The 19,676-nt window shown below is 48.0% G+C and overlaps 1 pseudogene; it reads right to left on the reverse strand.

Moving 5' to 3' along the window:
• Nucleotides 1-1,074: 1,074 nt before the first annotated feature.
• LOC135552483 (lactase-like protein) overlaps nt 1,075-19,676 on the reverse strand; it is a 21,978-nt pseudogene continuing 3,376 nt past the window's right edge.

Genomic DNA, 19,676 nt, shown 5'->3' on the forward strand with positions numbered 1-19,676 from the left:
TAGCCTATTATATAAGACTCCTCTTCTACTGAATTCTCTCTACAACACCTGCAGTCTATAAGCAGTCAAACAGTTCCAACACAGGTTGTACAATCTTCATTGCAATTTAATTAGATTTTCAAGATACACATAATAATGCATGCTAACACTTTATTAACATGGAATAGCTATCGTTCCATTTTAAAATGTGTCGTGTCCGGTGTCCAGGTTTGTATCTGTTGCAATATGTATATAAAATAGGTGAACTGTGTGTAATAAAAAATACAGCTATCATTGTCCACGCAGCAGGAACATGAGGAAGACAGCGGTGTTCTAGAAGCATCCAGGCAGCAGTAACATAAGGAAGACAGCAGTGTTCTAGAAGCGTCCACGCAGCAGGAACATGAGGAAGACAGCAGTTTTCTAGAAGCGTCCACACAGCAGTAACATAAGGAAGACAGCAGTTTTCTAGAAGCGTCCAGGCAGCAGGAACATGAGGAAGACAGCAGTGTTCTAGAAGCGTCCACGCAGCAGGAACATGAGGAAGACAGCAGTGTTCTAGAAGCGTCCACGCAGCAGGAACATGAGGAAGACAGCAGTGTTCTAGAAGCGTCCACGCAGCAGTAACATAAGGAAGACAGCAGTGTTCTAGAAGCGTCCACGCAGCAGGAACATGAGGAAGACAGCAGTGTTCTAGAAGCGTCCACGCAGCAGGAACCTGAGGAAGACAGCAGTGTTCTAGAAGCATCCAGGCAGCAGGAACATGAGGAAGACAGCAGTGTTCTAGAAGCATCCACGCAGCAGGAACATGAGGAAGACAGCAGTGTTCTAGAAGCGTCCACGCAGCAGGAACATGAGGAAGACAGCAGTGTTCTAGAAGCATCCACGCAGCAGGAACATGAGGAAGACAGCAGTGTTCTAGAAGATCCAGCAGCAGGAACATGAGGAAGACAGCAGTGTTCTAGAAGCGTCCACGCAGCAGGAACATGAGGAAGACAGCAGTGTTCTAGAAGCGTCCACGCAGCAGGAACATGAGGAAGAGCAGTGGTGTTCTAGAAGTCCACGCAGCAGGAACATGAGGAAGACAGCAGTGTTCTAGAAGCGTCCACGCAGCAGGAACATGAGGAAGACAGCGGCCAGAACATGAGAAGACAGAGAGTACACACTGTCGGAACCACGATCTCTGTTACCATCTCCATGTGGCTGGTCAACGGATCTGAAATAATCATTGAACACAATAAATAAATTAAATGTTTTTATAAAACCCTTACAGTAACCCGGTCTACACCCTAAACAGCAAACAGAGGCTCCATTTTTTTTTATAATAACACATAGATGACTACACCACTTTGCACTACTAGCAGAAATGTACTCAGCGGCAAATAGCGAATAGTGCTAAATGAAACACAACTCAAATTCAACACTTTAAATGATTTGAAAAGTATTTGGTGAATGTATTTCCTACCCAGGTCTGCTACACACCAGTCAGTCAACAAAAGAAGTGAGGAAGTCCTACGTAGGCCTACCTAAACTTCATCATGCACTGGCCAAACCTTTGGCATCCCTGCCTGTTCCTTACTGTCCTGCTGGGACTTTCTTCTAGCTGGAGGAGCAAACAAAGAAGAGTCCTGTTAGAGAATGTCTTCCCATGTAGTTTTGTAGTTCAACTATTTGTAGTTCAACTGTTTGTAGTTCAACTATTTGTAGTTCAACTATTTGTAGCTCAACTATTTGTAGTTCAACTATTTGTAGCTCAACTATTTGTAGTTCAACTAATTGTAGTTCAACTATTTGTAGCTGAACTAATTGTAGTTCAACTATTTGTAGCTGAACTATTTGTAGTTCAACTATTTGTAGTTCAACTATTTGTAGTTCAACTATTTGTTGAAAAGTGCCAATTAGAGCCAGAATGTTCCTTTGTTTGCCCTGGCAGCCAGATTCAGCCCGATGTCCCTGCACTCTGAAGTTGTTGGAGCTGACTGACATACATTGTGTAAAATATTAAAAAATATATATTTAAAGTTTTAAAGTATGTGCTTGATTTAGGTTGGAGTTTGCATTTTTGGGACTATTCTATTGAGTCCGTTGTACTGGGGCTTACTAAATCAAGTCAATCGCAGCTCAAGTATTGGAAAGTCTTTGCCATGATGTCTTTGAGCCAGGTGTCTGGTGGTGTTGGGGTTCGGTGGTGTTGGGGTCTGTCTGTGTTGGGGTCTGGTGGTGTTGGGGTCTTGTGGTGTTGGGGTCTGTCTGTGTTGGGGTCTGGTGGTGTTGGGGTCTGTCAGTGTTGGGGTCTGGTGCTGTTGGGGTCTGTCTGTGTTGGGGTCTGGTGGTGTTGGGGTTTGGTGGTGTTGGGGTCTGTCAGTGTTGGGGTTTGGTGGTGTTGGGGTCTGGTGGTGTTGGGGTTTGGTGGTGTTGGGGTCTGGTGGTGTTGGGGTCTAGTGGTGTTACGGTCTGGTGGTGTTGGGGTCTGATGGTGTTGGGGTCTGGTGGTGTTGGGGTCTGGTGGTGTTGGGGTCTGGTGGTGTTACGGTCTGGTGGTGTTGGGGTCTGATGGTGTTGTGGTCTGGTGGTGTTGGGGTCTGGTGGTGTTGGGGTCTTGTGGTGTTGGGGTCTGGTGGTGTTGGGGTCTGGTGGTGTTGGGGTCTGGTGGTGTTGGGGTTTGGTGGTGTTGGGGTCTGGTGGTGTTGGGGTCTACGGTCTGGTGGTGTTGGGGTGTAGTGGTGTTGGGGTATAGTGGTGTTGGGGTCTGTCAGTGTTGGGGTCTAGCGGTGTTGGGGTCTGGTGGTGTTGGGGTCTGGTGGTGTTGGGGTCTGGTGGTGTTGGGTCTGGTGGGTTCTGGTGGTGTTGTCTGGTGGTGTTGGGGTTTGGTGGTGTTGGGGTCTAGTGGTGTTGGGGTCTGGTGGTGTTGGGGTCTGGTGGTGTTGGAGTCTAGCGGTGTTACGGTCTGGTGGTGTTGGGGTCTAGTGGTGTCGGGGTCTGGTGGTGTTGGGGTTTGGTGGTGTTGGGGTTTGGTGGTGTTGGGGTTTGGTGGTGTCGGGGTCTGGTGGTGTTGGGGTTTGGTGGTGTCGGGGTCTGGTGGTGTTGGGGTCTAGTGGTGTTGGGGTCTGGTGGTGTTGGGGTCTGGTGGTGTTGGGGTCTGGTGGTGTTGGGGTCTGTCAGTGTTGGGGTCTGGTGCTGTTGGGGTCTGTCTGTGTTGGGGTCTGGTGGTGTTGGGGTTTGGTGGTGTTACGGTCTGGTGGTGTTGGGGTCTGGTGGTGTTGGGTTTGGTGGTGTTGGGGGTTTGGTGGTGTTACGGTCTGGTGGTGTTGGGGTCTGGTGGTGTTGGGGTCTGGTGGTGTTGGGGTTTGGTGGGTCGGGGTCTGGTGGTGTTGGTGTCTGGTGGTGTTACGGTCTGGTGGTGTTGGGGTCTGGTGGTGTTGGGGTCTGGTGGTGTTGGGGTCTGGTGGTGTTGGGGTCTGGTGGTGTTGGGGTTTGGTGGTGTTGGGGTCTGGTGGTGTTGGGGTCTGGTGGTGTTGTTGGGGTCTGGTGGTGTTACGGTCTGGTGTGTGGGGTCTAGTGGGGTCTGGTGGTGTTGGGGTCTGGGGGTGGTCTGGTTACGGTCTGGGGTCTGGTGGTGTTGGGGTCTGGGGTCTGTCAGTGTTGGGGTCTGGTGGTGTTGGGGTCTGTGGTGTTGGGGTCTGGTGGTGTTGGGGTCTGGTGGTGTTGGGGTTTGGTGGTGTTGGGGTCTGGTGGTGTTGGGGTTGGTGGTGTTACGGTCTGGTGGTGTTGGGGTTTGGTAGTGTTGGGGTCTGGTGGTGTTGGGGTCTGGTGGTGTTACGGTCTGGTGGTGTTGGGGTCTGGTGGTGTTGGGGTCTGGTGGTGTTGGGGTTTGGTGGTGTTGGGGTCTGGTGGTGTTACGGTCTGGTGGTGTTGGGGTGTAGTGTAGCCTTCTGTACTGACCTGCAGCTAGAAGCTGGTTACTGGAGGAGCACGTCTCTGTGGCTTTCCTTCTCCAGCTCTCCACCTGTAGAGACCATCAAAATGCACGTATTAATTAACCAACCAACCAATCAATCAATCAATATGTATTAATACAAGCCATTAAAAAAAAGTCTGTCACAAAACAGCACAGTGGAAAACTTTGAAGAAAACTTAAACGGTTCTGAACCGTTTATAGAATAGGCCTATAGCAGGTGTCTGTGACTGACTGTACCTCTCTCTGGTTGGGGAATCCATTGGAGCTGATGATGCGTTTGTAGTACTGAACAGAGGCTTTTGGGTAACGTGGTTTATTCTTGTTGAGGAAGTCCACGTAGAACAGGCCAAACCTCTCAGAGAAGCCTTCGTCCCACTCAAACTTGTCCAGCAGCGACCAGGCTGTGTAACCCTTCACGTTCACGCCGTCCTTAAGGGCTGCCGTGTGGAGAAAAGACCACCAGAGGGTGCTGTAGGAGTTCACTTGCCCAGTATCAATAGAGTAGACAGTGAAACAAACTTCAAACACTCTCAAAACACCTGTTTTGTCCTAAAATGATGCCAGTTCACTAAAACAATTACTTGTTATAAAGAAAAGTAAACGTTTTTAAACCTCTATAGTATTAGAATATTTTCTTACTAAATCTTTCTTCAAGGTAATATTCAGAGGTTATTATTTTCTCTACTAAATCAAGGTAATATTCAGAGGTTATTATTTCTCTACTAAACCTTTCGTCAAGGTAATATTCAGAGGTTATTATTTCCTCTGATAGATCGGTTCCTCACCCTTGAGCATCTCATTGATGTAATCCTTGAAGTACTGCATCCTCCAATCATCACACAGGTCTGTGCACCTCTGCACCTTCTCTGACACCCCGTTCTCTGTCACGTAGATCATGGGGTTCCCATACTGGGTCTAGTAGGGAGACAGGGTGGGGAGACAGGGTGGGGAGACAGGGAGACAGGGTGGGGAGGCAGGGAGACAGGGTGGGGGACAGGGTGGGGAGGCAGGGTGGGGACAGGGTGGGGAGGCAGGGGAGGGTGGGGAGACAGGGTGGGGAGGCAGGGAGACAGGGTGGGGAGGCAGGGAGATGGGATGGGGAGGCAGGGTGGTGAGACAGGGAGACAGGGTGGGGAGACAGGGTGGGGAGGCAGGGAGACAGGGAGGGGAGGCAGGGAGACAGGGTGGGGAGACAGGGTGGGGAGGCAGGGGACGGGGGGGAGGCAGGGAGACAGGGTTGTGGGAGACAGGGGGTGACACGGGGTGGGGAGACAGGGAGACAGGTTGGGGAGGCAGGGAGACAGGGTGGGGAGGCAGGGAGACAGGGGTGGGGAGACAGGGTGGGAGACAGGGTGGGGAGATGGGGTGGGGGGTGGGGAGGCAGGGAGACAGGGTGGGGAGGCAGGGAGACAGGGTGGGGAGACACGGGGTGACAGGGTGGGGAGACAGGGAGACAGGGTGGGGGGAGACAGGGAGACAGGGTGGGGAGGCAGGGAGACGGGGTGGGGAGGCAGGGAGATGGGGTGGGGAGACAGGGTGGGGAGGCAGGGAGACAGGGTGGGGAGACGGGGTGGGGAGGCAGGGAGACAGGGTGGGGAGACAGGGAGACGGGGTGGGGAGACAGGGAGGGGGAGGGGACAGGGTGGGGGGCAGGGAGACAGGGTGGGGGGGAGACAGGGAGACGGGGTGGGGGGTGGGGTGGGGGGGAGCCAGGGAGACGGGGTGGGGAGGCAGGGAGTGGGTGGGGAGACGGGGTGGGGGGGTGGGGAGGCCAGGGAGACGGGGTGGGGAGACAGGGTGGGGAGACAGGGAGGGTGGGGAGGCAGGGAGACAGGGTGGGGAGACAGGGTGGGGGACAGGGAGACAGAGAGACAGGATGGTGAGGCAGGGGGGGGACAGGGAGACAGGGAGATGGGTTGGAGACAGGGTGGGGGACGGGGTTTGGAAACAGGGAGATGGGGAGATGGGGTGGTGAGACAGGGAGACGGGGTGGGGAGACAGGGAGACGGGGGGTGGGGAAACAGGGTGGGGAGACAGGGAGACGGGGTGGTGAAACAGGGTGGAGACAGGGAGATGGGGTGGGGAGACAGGGAGACGGGGTGGGACAGGGAGACGGGGTGGTGAAACAGGGGTTGAGACAGGGAGATGGGGTGGGGAGGCAGGGTGGTGGGACAGGGAGAGGTGGGGAGACAGGGAGACGGGGTGGTGAAACAGGGAGACAGGGGGTGGGGAGACAGGGGGTTGGGACAGGGAGACAGAGAGACAGGGTGGTGAGGCAGGGGGATGGCAGGTGGGGAGACAGGAAGACGTGGTAGGGAGATGGGTTGATGAGACAGGGAGATGGGGAGATGGGGTGGGGAGACAGGGAGACGGGGTGGTGAAACAGGGTGTTGAGACAGGGAGATGGGGTGGGGAGACAGGGAGACGGGGTGGTGAAACAGGGTGTTGAGACAGGGAGATGGGGTGGGGAGACAGGGAGACGGGGTGGTGAAACAGGGTGTTGAGACAGGGAGACAGGGAGGGGGTGGTGAAACAGGGTGTTGAGACAGGGGAGATGGGGTGGGGAGACAGGGAGACGGGGGGTGGGGAGACAGGGAGACGGGGTGGTGAGATGGGGTGAGGAGATAGGGAGAGGGGGAGACAAACACATCAAATACATCATATATTTAACCCAAGTCTGGCAGGTAGGACCTGCCCACACTAACAGTAGTGTATTATACCTTGACGAAGTTGAGCAGGCGTCTGAATCCCCAGGGGACAGAGTAGAGCCACTCAGAGCCGGGGTCGGGCCAGCGAGGGTCCACCAACTCCACCAGGTCACGGTCGGTGAAGTAGCTGTTCCCACGGCCAGACGGGTAGTTCTTCTGGGTGATATAGCGCGTGGTGAAGTGGCCAATACCCAGGAAGTCACAGGTGCCCTTGATGTAACTCTTCTCCTGGGAGGAGAAGACGGGGAGACGGGAGGTTCCTAGACCCTGCTGGGCACTCTTCCTACCTGGAGACCAGAGAGAGAGACCAGATTACACTATGACCGTTGACCTCTAACCCTGACATTGGGAGGAGAGACGGGGAGACGGGAGGTTCCTAGACCCTGCTGGGCACTCTTCCTACCTGGAGACCAGAGAGAGAGAGAGACCAGATTACACTATGACCGTTGACCTCTAACCCTGACATTGGGAGGAGAGACGGGGAGACGGGAGGTTCCTAGACCCTGCTGGGCACTCTTCCTACCTGAGACCAGAAAGAGAGACCAGATCCACACTATGACCGTTGACCTCTAACCCTGACATTGGGACAAATAACGGGGAGATTTGATTTCTATGTCCTGCTGGGCACTCTTCCTACCTGGAGACCAGGAGAGAGACCAGATTACACTATGACCTTTTGGGTTTGACCTCTAACCCTGACATTGGGAGGAGAAGACGGGTAAAACGGGGAGAGTGTAAACCACCATTTTTTTTGGGCACATCCCGTGTCTATAATCTGTGCCATTAAATATTTAAAAAGACAGCCGGCGGACGAATTTACATTTTCTACTAGTCTGGTCTGAGTACTAGCCCAGGCTAGGTGGGATTGGGTACATTTTCTACTAGTCTGGTCTGAAGTACTAGCCTCAGGAGCGGGCTAGTTGGATTACATTTTCTACTAGTCTGGTCTGAACAGTACTAGCCTTGACCTCTAACCCTGGGGAGGGGATTTTCTAGACTGGGAGCAGTTAGCCTCAGACCCTGCTGGGCACTCTTCCTACCTGGAGACCAGAGAGAGAGAGACCAGATTACACTATGACCGTTGACCTACTAACCCTGACATTGGGAGTGGGAGTTGGGTACGGGGACTAACCTGGGAACAGTACTAGCCCTGCTGGGCACTCTTCCTACCTGGAGACCAGAGAAATGGAAGACCAGATTACACTATGACCACCTATGACCTCTAACCCTGACATTGGGAGGTGAAGATGGGGAGACGGGAGCCCATGTTCCTGGACCCTGCTGGACACTCGATGTCTTGTCTCTGTTGGAGACCAGGCCCCCCCAGTCTGCCACTGGCTCCCCCAGTCTGCCAAGAACGAGATCCCAACCAAGCCTTTCTGTTTGCTTCTAACCATTGTGTCATAGGTGACAAATAGCATTTGCCTGTTCAAATTATATTTACTCTGTATCTGGGACACACTGGCCAATATATATGGAATTAGATTACTGACAATATTAAAGATAATTACATTATAAACAATTAGAACCTTAAATTGATAATTGGTGGGCAGCTTTGTAGGCCCCAGTGCCCTTCAGCTTCAGTCCAGGTGCATGTTCTCCAGTCTCATAGCCCTCCACAAACTAGACTATAAACACAGTCTCATAGCCCTCCACATCACTAGACTATAAACACAGTCTCATAGCCCTCCACAGCACTAGACTATAAACACAGTCTCTAGCCCTCCACAGCACTAGACTATAAACACAGTCTCATAGCCCTCCACACTAATAGACTATAAACACAGTCTCATTTTTTCACATCACTAGACTATAAACATCTGTATAGCCCTCCACAATAATAGACTATAAACACAGTCTCATAGCCCTCCACATCACTAGACTACAAACATTTTCTCTAGCCCTGGTCATCACTAGACTACAAACACAGTCTCAGGCTCCACATCACTAGACTATAAACACAGTCTCATAGCCCTCCACATCACTAGACTATAAACACAGTCTCAGTAGCCCTCCACATCACTAGACTCTAAACACAGTCTCATAGCCCTCCACAAATAGACTATCACAGTCTCTGGCCCTCCACATCACTAGACTATAAACACAGTCTCATAGGGCTCCACATTAGACTATAAACACAGTCTCATAGCCCTCCACACACTGGTATAAACACAGTACATAGCCTCCAGGCATCACTAGACTATAAACACAGTCTCATAGCCCTCCACACACTGACTATAAACACAGTCTCATAGCCCTCCACATCACTAGACTATAAACACAGTCTCATAGCCCTCCACATCACTAGACTATAAACACAGTCTCATAGCCCTCCACAGCACTAGCCTATAAACACAGTCTCATAGCCCTCCACATCACTAGACTATAAACACAGTCTCATAGCCCTCCACCTAATAGACTATAAACACAGTCTCTAGCCCTCCACATCACTGGGACTATAAACACAGTCTTATAGCCCTCCACACTAATAGACTATAAACACAGTCTCATAGCCTCCACATCACTAGACTATAAACACAGTCTCATAGCCCTACTATCACTGGACTGAAAACACTAGCCTCAGCCTAGCCCTCCACATTTTCACTAGACTATAAACACAGTCTCATAGCCTCCACATCACTAGACTATAAACACATTTTCTCCACACTAGTCTAGACTATAAACACAGTCTCATAGCCTCCACATCACTAGACTATAAACACAGTCTCATAGCCCTCCACATCACTAGACTACAAACACAGTCTCATAGCCCTCCACATCACTAGACTACAAACACAGTCTCATAGCCCTCCACATCACTAGACTACAAACACAGTCTCATAGCCCTCCACATCACTAGACTATAAACACAGTCTCATAGCCCTCCACATCACTAGACTATAAACACAGTCTCATAGCCCTCCACATTACTAGACTACAAACACAGTCTCATAGCCCTCCACATCACTAGACTATAAACACAGTCTCATAGCCCTCCACATCACTAGACTATAAACACAGTCTCATAGCCCTCCACATCACTAGACTATAAACACAGTCTCACAGCCCTCCACAGCACTAGACTATAAACACAGTCTCATAGCCCTCCACAGCCTAATAGACTATAAACACAGTCTCATAGCCCTCCACATAGGTAGACTATAAACACAGTCTCATAGCCCTCCACATCACTAGACTATAAACACAGTCTCATAGCCCTCCACATCACTAGACTATAAACACAGTCTCATAGCCCTCCACATCACTAGACTATAAACACAGTCTCATAGCCCTCCACAGCACTAGACTATAAACACAGTATTAAAGATCCACATCATAGACTATAAACACAGTCTCATAGCCCTCCACAGCACTAGACTATAAACACAGTCTCATAGCCCTCCACAGCACTAGACTATAAACACAGTCTCATAGCCCTCCACATCACTAGACTATAAACACAGTCTCATAGCCCTCCACAGCACTAGACTATAAACACAGTCTCATAGCCCTCCACAGCACTAGACTATAAACACAGTCTCATAGCCCTCCACATCACTAGACTATAAACACAGTCTCATAGCCCTCCACATCACTAGACTATAAACACAGTCTCATAGCCCTCCACATCACTAGACTATAAACACAGTCTCATAGCCCTCCACAGCACTAGACTATAAACACAGTCTCATAGCCCTCCACATCACTAGACTATAAACACAGTCTCATAGCCCTCCACATCACTAGACTATAAACACAGTCTCATAGCCCTCCACATCACTAGACTATAAACACAGTCTCATAGCCCTCCACATCACTAGACTATAAACACAGTCTCATAGCCCTCCACATCACTAGACTATAAACACAGTCTCATAGCCCTCCACATCACTAGACTATAAACACAGTCTCATAGCCCTCCACATCACTAGACTATAAACACAGTCTCATAGCCCTCCACATCACTAGACTATAAACACAGTCTCATAGCCCTCCACATCACTAGACTATAAACACAGTCTCATAGCCCTCCACATCACTAGACTATAAACACAGTCTCATAGCCCTCCACATCACTAGACTATAAACACAGTCTCATAGCCCTCCACATCACTAGACTATAAACACAGTCTCATAGCCCTCCACATCACTAGACTATAAACACAGTCTCATAGCCCTCCACATCACTAGACTATAAACACAGTCTCATAGCCCTCCACATCACTAGACTATAAACACAGTCTCATAGCCCTCCACATCACTAGACTATAAACACAGTCTCATAGCCCTCCACATCACTAGACTATAAACACAGTCTCATAGCCCTCCACACTAATAGACTATAAACACAGTCTCATAGCCCTCCACATCACTAGACTATAAACACAGTCTCATAGCCCTCCACATCACTAGACTATAAACACAGTCTCATAGCCCTCCACATCACTAGACTATAAACACAGTCTCATAGCCCTCCACATCACTAGACTATAAACACAGTCTCATAGCCCTCCACATCACTAGACTATAAACACAGTCTCATAGCCCTCCACATCACTAGACTATAAACACAGTCTCATAGCCCTCCACATCACTAGACTATAAACACAGTCTCATAGCCCTCCACATCACTAGACTATAAACACAGTCTCATAGCCCTCCACATCACTAGACTATAAACACAGTCTCATAGCCCTCCACATCACTAGACTATAAACACAGTCTCATAGCCCTCCACAGTAATAGACTATAAACACAGTCTCATAGCCCTCCACATCACTAGACTATAAACACAGTCTCATAGCCCTCCACACTAATAGACTATAAACACAGTCTCATAGCCCTCCACAGTAATAGACTATAAACACAGTCTCATAGCCCTCCACATCACTAGACTATAAACACAGTCTCATAGCCCTCCACATCACTAGACTATAAACACAGTCTCATAGCCCTCCACATCACTAGACTATAAACACAGTCTCATAGCCCTCCACATCACTAGACTATAAACACAGTCTCATAGCCCTCCACATCACTAGACTATAAACACAGTCTCATAGCCCTCCACATCAATAGACTATAAACACAGTCTCATAGCCCTCCACATCACTAGACTATAAACACAGTCTCATAGCCCTCCACATCACTAGACTATAAACACAGTCTCATAGCCCTCCACATCACTAGACTATAAACACAGTCTCATAGCCCTCCACATCACTAGACTATAAACACAGTCTCATAGCCCTCCACATAATAGACTATAAACACAGTCTCATAGCCCTCCACATCACTAGACTATAAACACAGTCTCATAGCCCTCCACATCACTAGACTATAAACACAGTCTCATAGCCCTCCACATCACTAGACTATAAACACAGTCTCATAGCCCTCCACATCACTAGACTATAAACACAGTCTCATAGCCCTCCACATCACTAGACTATAAACACAGTCTCATAGCCCTCCACATCACTAGACTATAAACACAGTCTCATAGCCCTCCACATCACTAGACTATAAACACAGTCTCATAGCCCTCCACATCACTAGACTATAAACACAGTCTCATAGCCCTCCACATCACTAGACTATAAACACAGTCTCATAGCCCTCCACACTAATAGACTATAAACACAGTCTCATAGCCCTCCACATCACTAGACTATAAACACAGTCTCATAGCCCTCCACATCACTAGACTATAAACACAGTCTCATAGCCCTCCACATCACTAGACTATAAACACAGTCTCATAGCCCTCCACATCACTAGACTATAAACACAGTCTCATAGCCCTCCACACTAATAGACTATAAACACAGTCTCATAGCCCTCCACATCACTAGACTATAAACACAGTCTCATAGCCCTCCACATCACTAGACTATAAACACAGTCTCATAGCCCTCCACATCACTAGACTATAAACACAGTCTCATAGCCCTCCACATCAATAGACTATAAACACAGTCTCATAGCCCTCCACATCACTAGACTATAAACACAGTCTCATAGCCCTCCACATCACTAGACTATAAACACAGTCTCATAGCCCTCCACATCACTAGACTATAAACACAGTCTCATAGCCCTCCACATCACTAGACTATAAACACAGTCTCATAGCCCTCCACATCACTAGACTATAAACACAGTCTCATAGCCCTCCACATCACTAGACTATAAACACAGTCTCATAGCCCTCCACACTAATAGACTATAAACACAGTCTCATAGCCCTCCACATCACTAGACTATAAACACAGTCTCATAGCCCTCCACATCACTAGACTATAAACACAGTCTCATAGCCCTCCACATCACTAGACTATAAACACAGTCTCATAGCCCTCCACATCACTAGACTATAAACACAGTCTCATAGCCCTCCACATCACTAGACTATAAACACAGTCTCATAGCCCTCCACATCACTAGACTATAAACACAGTCTCATAGCCCTCCACAGCACTAGACTATAAACACAGTCTCATAGCCCTCCACATCACTAGACTATAAACACAGTCTCATAGCCCTCCACATCACTAGACTATAAACACAGTCTCATAGCCCTCCACAGCACTAGACTATAAACACAGTCTCATAGCCCTCCACATCACTAGACTATAAACACAGTCTCATAGCCCTCCACATCACTAGACTATAAACACAGTCTCATAGCCCTCCACAGCACTAGACTATAAACACAGTCTCATAGCCCTCCACATCACTAGACTATAAACACAGTCTCATAGCCCTCCACATCACTAGACTATAAACACAGTCTCATAGCCCTCCACACTAATAGACTATAAACACAGTCTCATAGCCCTCCACATCACTAGACTATAAACACAGTCTCATAGCCCTCCACATCACTAGACTATAAACACAGTCTCATAGCCCTCCACATCACTAGACTATAAACACAGTCTCATAGCCCTCCACAGTAATAGACTATAAACACAGTCTCATAGCCCTCCACATCACTAGACTATAAACACAGTCTCATAGCCCTCCACATCACTAGACTATAAACACAGTCTCATAGCCCTCCACAGCACTAGACTATAAACACAGTCTCATAGCCCTCCACATCACTAGACTATAAACACAGTCTCATAGCCCTCCACATCACTAGACTATAAACACAGTCTCATAGCCCTCCACATACTAGACTATAAACACAGTCTCATAGCCCTCCACATCACTAGACTATAAACACAGTCTCATAGCCCTCCACATCACTAGACTATAAACACAGTCTCATAGCCCTCCACAGCACTAGACTATAAACACAGTCTCATAGCCCTCCACATCACTAGACTATAAACACAGTCTCATAGCCCTCCACATCACTAGACTATAAACACAGTCTCATAGCCCTCCACATCACTAGACTATAAACACAGTCTCATAGCCCTCCACATCACTAGACTATAAACACAGTCTCATAGCCCTCCACATCACTAGACTATAAACACAGTCTCATTATGGATAATGTATTTTGGATCATGTATTATGGGTAATGTATTGTCTTACCCATGGGTTGTTGAAGGTGATCCAGTATTTGACTCTGTCACCAAACCGCTCAAAGCATAAGTTGGCAAAGTCGTTGAAATAGTTCACCATGCTGGCGTTCTGCCATCCACCGTACTTCTCCTGTAAGACCTGGGTGGTAACAGGGAGGAAGGTTACTATAGGTCACACAAGACCTGGGTGGTAACAGGGAGGAAGGTTACTATAGGTCACTTAATTAAGACCTGGGTGGTAACAGGGAGGAAGTTTACTATAGGTCACACAAGACCTGGGTGGTAACAGGGAGGAAGGTTACTATAGGTCACACAAGACCTGGGTGGTAACAGGGAGGAAGGTTACTATAGGTCACACAAGACCTGGGTGGTAACAGGGAGGAAGGTTACTATAGGTCACACAAGACCTGGGTGGTAACAGGGAGGAAGGTTACTATAGGTCACACAAGACCTGGGTGGTAACAGGGAGGAAAGGTTACTATAGGTCACACAAGACCTGGGTGGTAACAGGGAGGAAGGTTACTATAGGTCACACAAGACCTGGGTGGTAACAGGAAGGAAGGTTACTATAGGTCACACAAGACCTGGGTGGTAACAGGGAGGAAGGTTACTATAGGTCACACAAGACCTGGGTGGTAACAGGGAGGAAGGTTACTATAGGTCACACAAGACCTGGGTGGTAACAGGAGGAAGGTTACTATAGGTCACACAAGACCTGGGTGGTAACAGGGAGGAAGGTTACTATAGGTCACACAAGACCTGGGTGGTAACAGGGAGGAAGGTTACTATAGGTCACACAAGACCTGGGTGGTAACAGGAAGGAAGGTTACTATAGGTCACACAAGACCTGGGTGGTAACAGGAAGGAAGGTTACTATAGGTCACACAAGACCTGGGTGGTAACAGGAAGGAAGGTTACTATAGGTCACATAGTCAGTCAGACCTGGGTGGTAAAGGGTCAGTCAGTACCCAGTCAGTCAGTCACAGTCAAGACCTGGGTGTCAGTCAGTACCCAGTCAGTCAGGAAGGTTACCCAGTAGTCAGTCACACAAGACCTGTCAGTGGTAACAGTCAGTACCCAGTCAGTCATCAGGTCAGTCAGTCAAGACCTGGTCAGTCAGTCAGTCAGGAAGGTACCCAGTCAGTCAGTCACAGTACCCAATCAGTCAGTCAGTCAGTCAGTCAGTTCCACAAGTCAGTCAGTAACAGGAAGGAAGGTTACCAGTCAGGTCACAGTCAGTCAGTCAGTCAGATCAGTCAGTCAGTCAGTACCCAGTCAGTCAGTACCCAGTCAGTCAGTCAGTCAGTACCCAGTCAGTCAGTCAGTCAGTCAGTCAGTCAGTCAGTCAGTACCCAGTCAGTCAGTCAGTCAGTACCCAGTCAGTCAGTCAGTACCCAGTCAGTCAGTCAGTCAGTCAGTCAGTCAGTCAGTTCCCAGTCAGTCAGTCAGTCAGTACCCAGTCAGTCAGTCAGTCCCAGTCAGTCAGTCAGTCAGTCAGTCAGTCAGTACCCAGTCAGTCAGTCAGTTCCCAGTCAGTCAGTCAGTCAGTCAGTCAGTCAGTCAGTCAGTCAGTCAGTACCCAGTCAGTCAGTCAGTCAGTCAGTCAGTACCCAGTCAGTCAGTCAGTCAGTCAGTCAGTCAGTCAGTCAGTACCCAGTCAGTCAGTCAGTACCCAGTCAGTCAGTCAGTCAGTCAGTCAGTCAGTACCCAGTCAGTCAGTCAGTACCCAGTCAGTCAGTCAGTACCCAGTCAGTCAGTCAGTACCCAGTCAGTCAGTACCCAGTCAGTCAGTCAGTACCCAGTCAGTCAGTCAGTACCCAGTCAGTCAGTCAGTACCCAGTCAGTCAGTCAGTACCCAGTCAGTCAGTACCCAGTCAGTCAGTACCCAGTCAGTCAGTCAGGCAGTCAGTCAGTCAGTACCCAGTCAGTCAGTACCCAGTCAGTCAGTCAGTCAGTACCCAGTCAGTACCCAGTCAGTCAGTCAGTCAGTACCCAGTCAGCCAGTCAGTCAGTCAGTACCCAGTCAGTCAGTCAGTACCCAGTCAGTCAGTACCCAGTCAGATCCCAGTACAGGGTGACTATTGGTGTATGTTATTGTCCAGTCATGTTGTCAGGTCATCAGTAATTCCCTTCGTTGATGTGTCTGGAGAAGAGTGGACAGTACCAGTCAACATTCAGTCAGTAGGGCCAGTACACAGATTATTCTTTGTCCTGGACTAATAGGTATGTTCAGTGGGGAATCCCAGTCAGTGGGGTGGACATGTCAGTGGGGTCTAAAAGGTATGTTCAGTGGAGAATCTGGACCATGTTCAGTCAGTCAGTCAGTGGGGAATCCAGTCAGTCAGTGGGGAAGTGGACTAAAAGGTATGTTCAGTGGGGAAGACTAAAAGGTATGTTCAGTGGGGAATCTGGACTAAAAGGTCATGTCAGTGGGGAACTGGTCATGTTCAGTGGAGAATCTGGTAAAAGGTATGTTCAGTCACTAAAAGGTAGTTCAGTGGAGAATCTGGACTAAAAGGTATGTCAGTGGGGAATCTGGACTAAGGTATGTCAGTCAGTGGGGAATCTGGACTAAAAGGTCAGTGGGGTGGACTAAAAGGTACAGTGGAGAATCTGGTCAGGTATGTTCAGTGGGGTCTGGACTAAAAGGTATGTTCAGTCAGTCTGGACTAAAAGGTCAGTCAGTGGGGAATCTGGACTAAAAGGTAGTCAGTGGAGTCAGACTAAAAGGTATGTTCAGTGGAGAATCTGGACTAAAAGGTGTTCAGTCAGAATCAGACTAAAAGGTATGTTCAGTGGGGAATCTACTAAAAGGTATGTCAGTGGGGAATCTGGTAAAAGGTATGTTCAGTGGAGAATCTGGACTAAAAGGTATGTTCAGTGGAGAATCTGGACTAAAAGGTATCAGTGGGGAATCTGGACTAAAAGGTATGTTCAGTGGGGAATCAGTAAAAGGTATGTTCAGTGGGGAATCTGGACTAAAAGGTATGATCAGTGGGGAATCTGGACTAAAAGGTATGTCAGTGGGGAATCAGGACTAAAAGGTCATGTTCAGTGGAGAATCTGGACTAAAAGTATGTTCAGTGGGTGGACTAAAAGGTATGTTCAGTGGAGAATCTGGACTCATGTTCAGTGGGGAATCTGGACTAAAAGGTATGTCAGTGGGGAATCTGGACCCAGTCAGGGGAATCAGTCAGTGTTCAGTCAGTCTGGACTAAAAGTCCCAGTGGGGAATCTGGACTAAAAGGTATGTTCAGTGGGGTCAGTAAAAGGTATGTTCAGTGGGGAATCTGGACTAAAAGTATGTTCAGTGGAGAATCACTAAAAGGTATGTTCAGTGGAGAATCTGGACTAAAAGGTATGTTCAGTGGAGAATCTGGACTAAAAGGTATGTTCAGTGGGGAATCTGGACCAGGTATGTTCAGTGGGGAATCTGGACTAAAAGGTATGTTCAGTGGGGAATCTGGACTAAAAGGTATGTTCAGTGGGGTGGACTAAAAGGTATGTTCAGTGGAGAATCTGGACTAAAAGGTATGTTCAGTGGAGAATGGACTAAAAGGTATTGGAGTCTGGACAGGTATGTTCAGTGGGGAATCTGGACTAAAAGGTATGTCAGTGGAGAATCTGGACTAAAAGGTATGTTCAGTGGAGAATCTGGACTAAAAGGTATGTTCAGTGGAGAATCTGGACTAAAAGGTTGTTCAGTGGGAATCTGGACTAAAAGGTATGTTCAGTGGAGAATCTGGACTAAAAGGTATGTTCAGTGGAGAATCTGGACTAAAAGGTATGTTCAGTGGAGAATCTGGACTAAAAGGTATGTTCAGTCCTGGGGAATCTGGACTAAAAGGTATGTTCAGTGGGGAATCTGGACTAAAAGGTATGTTCAGTGGAGAATCTGGACTAAAAGGTATGTTCAGTGGGGAATCTGGACTAAAAGGTATGTTCAGTGGGGAATCTGGACTAAAAGGTATGTTCAGTGGAGAATCTGGACTAAAAGGTATGTTCAGTGGGGAATCTGGACTAAAAGGTATGTTCAGTGGGGAATCTGGACTAAAAGGTATGTTCAGTGGGGAATCTGGACTAAAAGGTATGTTCAGTGGGGAATCTGGACTAAAAGGTATGTTCAGTGGAGAATCTGGACTAAAAGGTATGTTCAGTGGAGAATCTGGACTAAAAGGTATGTTCAGTGGAGAATCTGGACTAAAAGGTATGTTCAGTGGGGAATCTGGACTAAAAGGTATGTTCAGTGGGGAATCTGGACTAAAAGGTATGTTCAGTGGAGAATCTGGACTAAAAGGTATGTTCAGTGGAGAATCTGGACTAAAAGGTATGTTCAGTGGAGAATCTGGACTAAAAGGTATGTTCAGTGGGGAATCTGGACTAAAAGGTATGTTCAGTGGGGAATCTGGACTAAAAGGTATGTTCAGTGGGGAATCTGGACTAAAAGGTATGTTCAGTGGGGAATCTGGACTAAAAGGTATGTTCAGTGGAGAATCTGGACTAAAAGGTATGTTCAGTGGAGAATCTGGACTAAAAGGTATGTTCAGTGGAGAATCTGGACTAAAAGGTATGTTCAGTGGAGAATCTGGACTAAAAGGTATGTTCAGTGGGGAATCTGGACTAAAAGGTATGTTCAGTGGGGAATCTGGACTAAAAGGTATGTTCAGTGGGGAATCTGGACTAAAAGGTATGTTCAGTGGGGAATCTGGACTAAAAGGTATGTTCAGTGGAGAATCTGGACTAAAAGGTATGTTCAGTGGGGAATCTGGACTAAAAGGTATGTTCAGTGGGGAATCTGGACTAAAAGGTATGTTCAGTGGAGAATCTGGACTAAAAGGTATGTTCAGTGGAGAATCTGGACTAAAAGGTATGTTCAGTGGGGAATCTGGACTAAAAGGTATGTTCAGTGGGGAATCTGGACTAAAAGGTATGTTCAGTGGGGAATCTGACTAAAAGGTATGTTCAGTGGAGAATCTGGACTAAAAGGTATGTTCAGTGGAGAATCTGGACTAAAAGGTATGTTCAGTGGAGAATCTGGACTAAAAGGTATGTTCAGTGGAGAATCTGGACTAAAAGGTATGTTCAGTGGAGAATCTGGACTAAAAGGTATGTTCAGTAGGGAATCTGGACTAAAAGGTATGTTCAGTGGGGAATCTGGACTAAAAGGTATGTTCAGTGGGGAATCTGGACTAAAAGGTATGTTCAGTGGGGAATCTGGACTAAAAGGTATGTTCAGTGGGGAATCTGGACTAAAAGGTATGTTCAGTGGGGAATCTGGACTAAAAGGTATGTTCAGTGGGGAATCTGGACTAAAAGGTATGTTCAGTGGTTCAGAATCTGGACTAAAAGGTATGTTCAGTGGAGAATCTGGACTAAAAGGTATGTTCAGTGGGGAATCTGGACTAAAAGGTATGTTCAGTGGGGAATCTGGACTAAAAGGTATGTTCAGTGGAGAATCTGGACTAAAAGGTATGTTCAGTGGGGAATCTG

This window comes from Oncorhynchus masou, chromosome 2, assembly GCF_036934945.1.
Source record: "Oncorhynchus masou masou isolate Uvic2021 chromosome 2, UVic_Omas_1.1, whole genome shotgun sequence".
Taxonomy (NCBI): domain Eukaryota; kingdom Metazoa; phylum Chordata; class Actinopteri; order Salmoniformes; family Salmonidae; genus Oncorhynchus; species Oncorhynchus masou.